The sequence below is a fragment of the Petaurus breviceps genome, unplaced genomic scaffold, assembly GCF_028583685.1.
Source record: "Petaurus breviceps papuanus isolate PSGF00001 unplaced genomic scaffold, PetGlider_PUasm1.0 207, whole genome shotgun sequence".
Taxonomy (NCBI): Eukaryota; Metazoa; Chordata; class Mammalia; order Diprotodontia; family Petauridae; genus Petaurus; species Petaurus breviceps.
In genome coordinates, this window is record NW_027185850.1 from 17,202,718 (window position 1) to 17,211,316 (window position 8,599).

General features: G+C 44.9%; 1 long non-coding RNA gene across 1 annotated transcript; it reads right to left on the reverse strand.

The window, feature by feature from the left end:
• Positions 1-4,472: 4,472 nt before the first annotated feature.
• Positions 4,473-8,241, reverse strand: LOC138164803 (uncharacterized). Its single transcript, XR_011169189.1, has 3 exons — positions 7,970-8,241; positions 6,957-7,252; positions 4,473-6,839 (listed from the first exon to the last, which is right to left on the reverse strand). It is a non-coding gene; the product is annotated as an uncharacterized lncRNA (long non-coding RNA).
• Positions 8,242-8,599: the final 358 nt, after the last annotated feature.

Here is an 8,599-nt window from a genome sequence, read left to right on the forward strand (position 1 = left end):
GTTGGATCTGTAAGGTAAAGAAGGTGGAAAGGGTAGGAATGGCCAAGTGATGATTTGTGTCCAGGCTCTCATTAAAACCCAAATCTCCTGCTCCCTGTACAAATGTGTCTGTGCCCATTACATCACTAAGGCCCTTAGTTTTATACTGAAAGTTCCCAGGGTTTCAAGTGCATTTTCTCTTTACTTTCAACTCTCAGGCACCTTCGGATTTGTTTCATAAATGAAAGGCAAAGAAAGAGCAAATGCCCGGCTCCCTTCTAATGTAATTGCATCCTAGGTCAGTCCTGATTGTATATTCCGTTATGTCCCTGAGCCCCTGGCCCCCACCCCCAGTTCTAAAGAAAGGTTTAAAATTGCCCCTTTGGAAGGTCCATTTTACTTTGTGGACTTAGCCCCTGTAATTAGAAGAAGTAAACCAAGACAAGTTTAGAGGACTGTCTTAACAAAGGTATAATATCAATTATGTAACATCCACCCAGAATTCCCTAGATCCTGGATGCTTTTCTCAGACTGGGGTGGAGGATGGGGGCGGAGGAGCGGGACTGTTATCACCATCCTCACCATCCGAGTTCACAGACCCGCTAATATCTATGCTTAGATCTTCAGGGGTCCTGGGAGCCAAGGCTAAGAAACTCTGCTAGATAAGTATTGGATAGGGACCTGTGACTTTATTGCTATTGGAAACTCCCAGGTGAAGAATCTACCTTCACCAATGCAGGTCAGACCTTTCTCTGAACCTTGCAGTCTTAGAGAATTAGGAAGAGCACTGGGAAGTGACTTGATCAGGTAGGAATTAATCTATGAACCAGCGAGCTACTATTTTAGCTTTAATAATAACTGTTCTTAACTTATAAATCCTGTTTTTCCCCTATTGCCAAGGAAAGTGAGAAGATGAGGATGCCCTCCGAGAAGTATAATGTCTATTGTCCAAGAACCAGACTACCTAAATGTGTTGAGGGTCATCAGATGCTCTGCCAATTAAGTCAATTAATGTCTTTTTGCCTCCCAACTGGAAGCTGGGGATATAATAGCACCCACTTCTCAGGGTTGTTGTGCGATCATATTTAGAAAGCCTTTAGCGCTGTCTGACACACAGTAGACACTATATAAGTAGTAGCTATCATTACAATTGCTGGCTCGTTTACTACGAGTCAGGCTCTGTGCTAAGCGTTGGAGCTGGCCAAAGGGATGTGAATGCTTTGGCCACAGTATCTCACCTTGAGAGCAGGTACTGTCTGTTTCCTCCTTTTGTATACCCAGGGCTTAGCACACAATGCCTTTGGGTCCTCCACTGTGCTCCTACCTAGAAAGAGATGCTTGTTGATGGATTTAGGATGTCTTTCAGCCCCAGTGTTCTGCACAGATGAGCTGAATGTGTGAGGGTGAAGAGGAACATGATCATTGTCTTCCAACATTTGAAAGACCAACACGTAGAAGGAGAATGCACAAGCCTCATTCAACTTGGCCCCAGAAGGCACAGCCAGGAGCACTGAAGACAAGTTTCAGAGAGATAGATCGAAGTCTGATCTCAGGGAAAACTTCCCAGGAGTGAGAGGTGAGAGCTGTCCAGGGGTGAAATCAGCTGGCTCAGGAAGAAGTGGCTTGTCTGTGAGCAGGATCCAGAAAGGCTCTCATTGGGGATGCTGGAGTGGACAGGGTTCTCTGTCAGCTTCCACTAAAAGCCTCTGGGATCCTTTCCAACTTCCGATTTGTTTTTTTTTTTTTTCCCATGAAGAGAAAACTTAAGGCTTAAGTCATTTGGGGAAAAGATGGTATTTGGAGCAGCATAGATTTAGAACTGGGAGAGATAGGGAGATTTTCTGGAGCAAAACCTATATTTCACAGATGAGGAAACTAAAGCCTAGACAGGTTCAATCAATCAACATTTATTAAGCACCTACTATGTGCCGGCCCTTGTACAAGAAATATAACAATAAATACAAGGTAATTTGGGGGGAGACATGTACTGATATAAGTACATATAACACAGGTGTGAAATAAATACAAGGTCATTGGGTGGGGATCCAGCCATGGTTTCACATAGAAACATCATAGATTTCATTCCTCTCCTTTCTCTAAGGTTGAACTGAAGCCCAGAAAAGGAAGGTTCATCCAAGGTCACACACTACCGCTTAGTGACCACACCAGCGACATCTCGTTCGGTAACGCACCAACATTGAAGGAGACAAAGGAGCACGATGGATTTTTGTGTCCTCTCTTGTGTTACTCATTATGACCCTCCATTATTCATTCATAAATGACAAAATAATAAGTCTGTGTGTATAAAGACTCAAGTAATGACCCAGATTTATAGGGCACATTATAATTTACAAAGTGGATTACACATAACAATAGGCCTAAAGCTAGAAGGAATGCATGAGATAATAGAGCCCAATCTCCTAATTTTATAGCCAGGGCATCTGAGGCCTACAGAGGGGAAGTGATTTGCCTGATAGTAACAATAATTGAGAGGTATTGAGGAACAGGGAGCTGCTAGGTGGTGCTGGGAATAGAGTGCCAGCCTTGGAGTCAGGAAGACTAAGTTCAAATCCAACCTCAGATGTGTGACTTTGGGCAAGTCACTTGCCCCTGTTTGCCTCAGTTTCCTCATTTGTAAAATGAGCTGAAGAAGGAAATAGCAAACCACTCTAGTACCTTTGTCAAGAAAACTCCAAATGGGGTCATAAGAGTCAACTAATCAAACCAAAAAACATTAATACAACTCAAATCCTGAGAATCTTCAATTTAATGTTCTTTCTACTCTTCCACATTGACTCTCCAGAGATATCACTGTGAGGTAGACAATACAAGTATTATACGCATTTTGTAACTGAGAACACCAAAATCACAGAGGTTATATAGGCCTAGAACCAGAATCTCAGCCCAAGTCTCCTCACTTCAGGTGCAGCTCTCTGGATTATACTGAATTTCCTTAAAATAACAACTTCCTAATATTCAATACTGTCCCAAAGTGGAATGGGTTACCTTGAGGAGTGGTGACATCTCCTTCCTCATACGTATACACTCACTATCCCACTAACTCCTTCCTGCCAATCCCTTGCCTCCTTATACATATATAAACATGGATGGCCCATCTGTCATCTCTCACTTGGGTTCCATGATTGGCCAAGCTCCATCTCCATCTCCATTCTCACATCCCTGGAATAACATCTTCTATACCCCTTCTTTCCTACAAGTTTATCTTTGTGATAAGTTATAGGCTATTTGAGTCTACCATATACCTCAGTCATCCTTTGGCCTTCTCTTTGAAGATTACAGTTTGCCATGTTTTTCATGTTATAGTGACATTAAAAATCTGCATGTGCATTTATGGATACAAATTTTCACATAAACCTATTTTAACATAGAGATTACTCTGCTACCATGTACATTACTACAGAGTCAATGACATAGGAATATAGTGTAGTGACAAGGGCTTTGGACCTGGAGTCAAGACGACCTCAGTTTCACTAGATGGATGACCTTTGGCAAGTCACAGCCTCCCAGTTCCTCTAAGTCAATGGCATCAAACTCAAATAGAAGGGATCCCTGCTGACCACACAAATTAACATGTTCTGTGTTGTTCTGTATTTTTATTTATTTTGGTAAACATTTCCAAATTCTATTTTAATCTGGTTCTGACCCATTTGGGAAGGTGACACCTTGATTCTAAGTCTCTCTAGGACTAGAAGTGGCAGAGACAGTGATAATTTGTGATGGTAAAAGGGAGTTTCCTCCTTTACACCAGTGAAATCCCATGTCCTAAGCCTAGCCAGCCCTCTCCTTCACATTGAGATGTATATTCACCTTTGTATAACTCTTGGAGGTTTATGGAGCCTTCTCATTGTGTAAACAAATCCTAGAATCTCAGAGTTCCAATGCAGAGGCCATCTAGGCCAATCAGTCCTAAAATTCCCCCTACAGCTCACCAAACAAGTGGTCATCCAGCCTTTGCCTGAAGGCTTCTAATGGGGAGGGATCCACTGCTTCCCCTGTGAGGTAAGTGGCACAGGCATTTTTATAGGCATTTAACAGAAGAAACAGAGACCAAGAGGCCACCTTGCCCATTGTCTTTCACCTAAGAAGAGTCAGAGCTAGAAATTCAACTTATGTCTCCTAGTTCCAAGGCAAACACTCTTTCCAGTATAACATGGGGCCTTCCAAAGACATAGCGACGCTGACACAGAGCTGGAAGGAATCTTGAAGGCCACTTTCATTAGGCACAGAGGAGGGATTTGGTTTGCTCACATAGCTCCTAAGTATCTGAGGCAGGATTTGAACTCACGTCTTCTTGACTCCCAGGTCAGTATCCTAGCCAGTATACCCACTCCACTCTCACTGCTTCCGCATTCGTTGTTTCTGCAGGATGCCTGCCCAATGGGCATTTTCATTTCCACTCTTTTATTAATATTATTATTTCTTTCTACACCCACCTAAGGCTCTTAAAAAAAAAACCACTCAATCTCAAAATGACCACAACATTTTCGGAACAAGCATGACTGTTTTAATTTCCAACCCAGGGAGAAGCACATTTTAGATTTAATTGGTATAGTCATTTACAGCAAGAGTTATCACCGAGGCCTAAAAGGTGGTGGGGGGTGGGGAAGGATGGGGAATTCGATGCCTTTGGCTGAAGATGCTGAAGGCATAAGATGTTTTCTGAAATGACTAAGTGATAAATGCAGAAAGCTTTGCCTCTGTTCTGGGAAAGCTGCAGCCCAGTCTGGGATGCTTAGAGGCAGTATCCATCATTATTATTAAGAAAATGCCTCAACCTCCAGCAGACGTTATATTTAAGCACATGTAATGGGAACACTAATAAAACATTCAAAGGGAATCCAACTTTTCCAGGGCTGGGAGAGAACTGGTAATATAAGTGCCTTGTTCTTCCTTTCATTTCAAACTGTAGGGATATTGGGCTCGCTGGAGATAAACCTTAGAGCAGAGAATGTTCAGATACAGAATGTTAGCCCTTGGTGGGAGGAGTAACGGGCTAGAGCTGGTTCCTACCAGTCCACAAGACAGTCAGTTGTTAAATTTTTAGTATGAGCATTTCCACCTTGGAAATCAGTACGTCCTACAAATCAAAAATCAGTTTGTTGATTGTTTAGACTTAAGAGAATGATGGAGAAGGTATTAATGACACAAACCCAGAGATATGGCTGTGAAACATTTCCCAGCAGATCCCTGAGTGGGGGCCTTAGAGTCCAGAATGTTAGAATTTAACAATTGAAAGGAAGCTTGCAACATAAATTATAATAGAGAACATGAGAGCTGGAAAGGAGCTTGGAACACAGAATGTCATGGAATGTGGTAACTGTAGGAAATCTTAGGATATATGAGTTTTAGGCTATAGAACATACACTGAGAGCGATCTTCAAATATAGAATGTGAAAATTGGAATTAGGCTTGGAACATAGAATGTGAGAATTGTGTGGTACCTTTGAATCTATGAGTGTCAGAGTATAGAACACAGACTTAAAACTAGACAGGTGGGGCAGCAGGATGGGACACACAATGTGAGAAATCAAAGAGATCTTAAGATACAGTAATGTTAGAATGGGGAGGGTTCTTACAACATAGACTATGCAGACAAAGAACACAGAACACAGTATTCAAACACAGAACACCAGATCTTATCTCTGAAAAAGATTTGGAGATCTCATAATATAATCCACTCATTTATCTGTAGAGTAACTGAAGTCTAGACAGAGTTGCCTTCAATGTGGGCTTGGTTGAGAACAGGTCATCACTGCCAGATATGGGAGGGAGCTTTCTTATGTGATGGGGAAACCCACCAGGTTGCTAGTCAACACCAGATTCAGGTGGGGGAGTTTCCTAGTCAGGACTAGAAATTGGGTGAGGGTCCAAATCCATAAGTGGACCTCCCCAGAATGGTTGTCAGCTCATAGCCCCAACAGTGGGCTGGGAGTCTCTTCCAATCAGGAGCCACCATCATTTCTATGTTTGACATAGGATCAGAATGAGTCAGGAAAGTGGAAAAATCTGGCTACCTCCCATAGCTCAAGTGTTTATGTCATTAGGACCACTTAGCCTAAGTAACTCCATATTGGAGTCCTATCACTTTTATTACAACCTCAAACAATTTATTTCAAAAATCACCAAAATCACGGAGTGATCCTGTAGTTTAATGGGAGGAGCAAGAGTTTGGAAGTTTGAGCTTCTACTCTCAGTCCTGCCCCTAATCGGTGTGATTCTACAAGCATCAATTAAGCACTTACCGTATGCCAGGCACTGTTAGGTCCTAGAATACAAAGACAAAAGCAAAGCAGTCCCAGGCCTTGTGGCATTTATAATCTGTGTGACCTCAAACAAGCTAATTCCCTTCTCTGAGCCCATTTCCTCATATGTAAATTGAAGGGTTTGGAATAGGGGACCTTGAAGAGGTGAACCATGTCTTACCTTGTATGTTCTAAGGTCCTTTCTGCTTCTGATATTCTATGGGAGATACAGGATTAAGAGCTCCGATTCTGGAGCTGGGAAATGGGTTCAAACCCCGCCTGTGATGTTTACTCCCTCTGATAACAGCAGCAGCAGCGATAACAGTAAGACTTCACATTTATGTAGCTCTTACTATGTGCCAGGCACTTAACAATTACTATCTGGTTTGATCTTCACAACTCTGGGAGGTAAGTACTATTATTATGCCCATTTTACGAATGAGGAGACTGAGCCAAACGGAGGTTAAGTGACTTGCCCAGGGTTACCCAGTGTCTGAGGCTGGATTTGAACTCGGGTCTTCCTGACTCCAGGCCCAGTGCTCTACCCCGCTGGCCCTCTGGGACTTGAGACATTTCACCTTCCTGGGTCCTAGTTTCCTCATCTGGAAAAAAAAGCATCCGATTAGGGAGGTCCACTCTGAAGTCCATTCTAGCTCAAGGCTGACCTATGCCAATGCCTCTGGTCTAATGTCTCTGTCCTAATGTTCTAAGCACTCACGTTCTAGGCTGGAAAGGAGTCTCCAGGGCTCACATCCATGCTCTGGGCTGACAGTGCATGAGTCTTTGGCCTCGAAGGTCTTCTGGGCTTGCTTATAGATGCCGGGGAATTCCACAGCCCGATTCCTTTGAATTCGTGGACACAGCTGCTCAGGACAATGTTTGTCCTTCCGGTGCCTCTCACTTTCCTGCTTCATGATGGATCAAACAACCACGGCTTAGCTTCCAGGAGGCCTCAGCCAGAACATTCCTCCATTTCAGTTTCATTTTTATCCCATTTGCTGCTGGGATTCCTAAAAGTTGAATCACTTTGTTTACTGTTCAAACACAAAGGAAGTCAGTATCATCCAGAAGTCTGCTCCTGGGAAAACTACTTCAGGCTGCCATTAGAAACGGGGGTCCTGTTCATGAGGCCCCTCCCAACCAGGAGATGCTGTAACCTGGGGACACGTCCTAGATCTGCCAGGAACTCGTCAAATGACTTTGGGCAATTACCCTACCTTCTCTGGGCCTAGAACCCACATCTATGAAACAGAACGTTGGACTAAAAGAGCTCCAAAGTCTTGTACAGCTTCAACAGGCTGTGTTCTCAGGCCCCTCCCAGCCCTGACCCCCCCTGTTCTAGGTCCCCTCCCAGCCCTCACATCCCCCATTCTAAGGCCCCTCCCAGTCCTGACATCTCCTGTTTCAAGGACCCTCCCAGTCCTGACATCCCCTGTTCTGAGGCCCCTCCCAGCCCTGACATCCCCTGTTCTCAAGCCCCTCCCAGCCCTGACATCCCCTGTTCTCAGGCCCCTCCCAGCCCTGACATCCCCTGTTCTCAGGCCCCTCCCAGCTCTGCCATCCCCTGTTCTCAGGCCCCTCCCACCCACCAGAGCTCTGCGCATGACTCTCATGCACCAAGAACACCCAAATGCTTTGTATGTGCTCTTTCTAAATTTGAACCATTAAGAACTAACCTTCCTTCAGCACCTCTCAGGTGTCCATCTCACCCAACTACAGGAACCTACCTTGTTTGGCTGTTCAAAGGACTGCTGCTGTTGGTTTTTACTTCCCCTCCAAACTCAGTCCAGAATTAGCCGTGGACAGCCAGCGCTGGCGATGACTTTGTTCACATGTGTCAGACGGGAGGCGTTCAGCGCTCCCCCCACGTGCTGAACCCACAGAGTTATTGCAGCCCTCTTGCAAAATGCCTGGCCTGTGCGGCTCCCACACCCACAGCCATTCAGGTTCCAAGCTAACAGGAGCCACCCCTTTACTGAAAGGTGCAAACTGGGCTGCTCTATTTACACAAGCACAAAAGACTTCCAGGAAAGGCCTTATATGGATAAGGCAAGGCTGCCTGATGCCTAGGTGAAGGCAGGAGAAGTAGCATGCTACCAGACTGGCAGTGAAAGACCAAATACATGGGAAGACCCCTGCCCCCAGAGGCAGTGCAGCCCTGATGGGTCAGTGTCGGACCACCCCAGAGCTGGGGAGTCAAGGTCAGGGCTAGCAGGGACTTCTGGTCACTGTCAGGCTGTCACCAGGGGTACCTGGAAGGAACCCGGGTTCAGTCCATCATTCTACAGATGAACACACTGAAGGGAAGTGGCCTGCTCAGGATGAAGTGGACGGCTGAGCCCTTGCCTCCCCCCGCA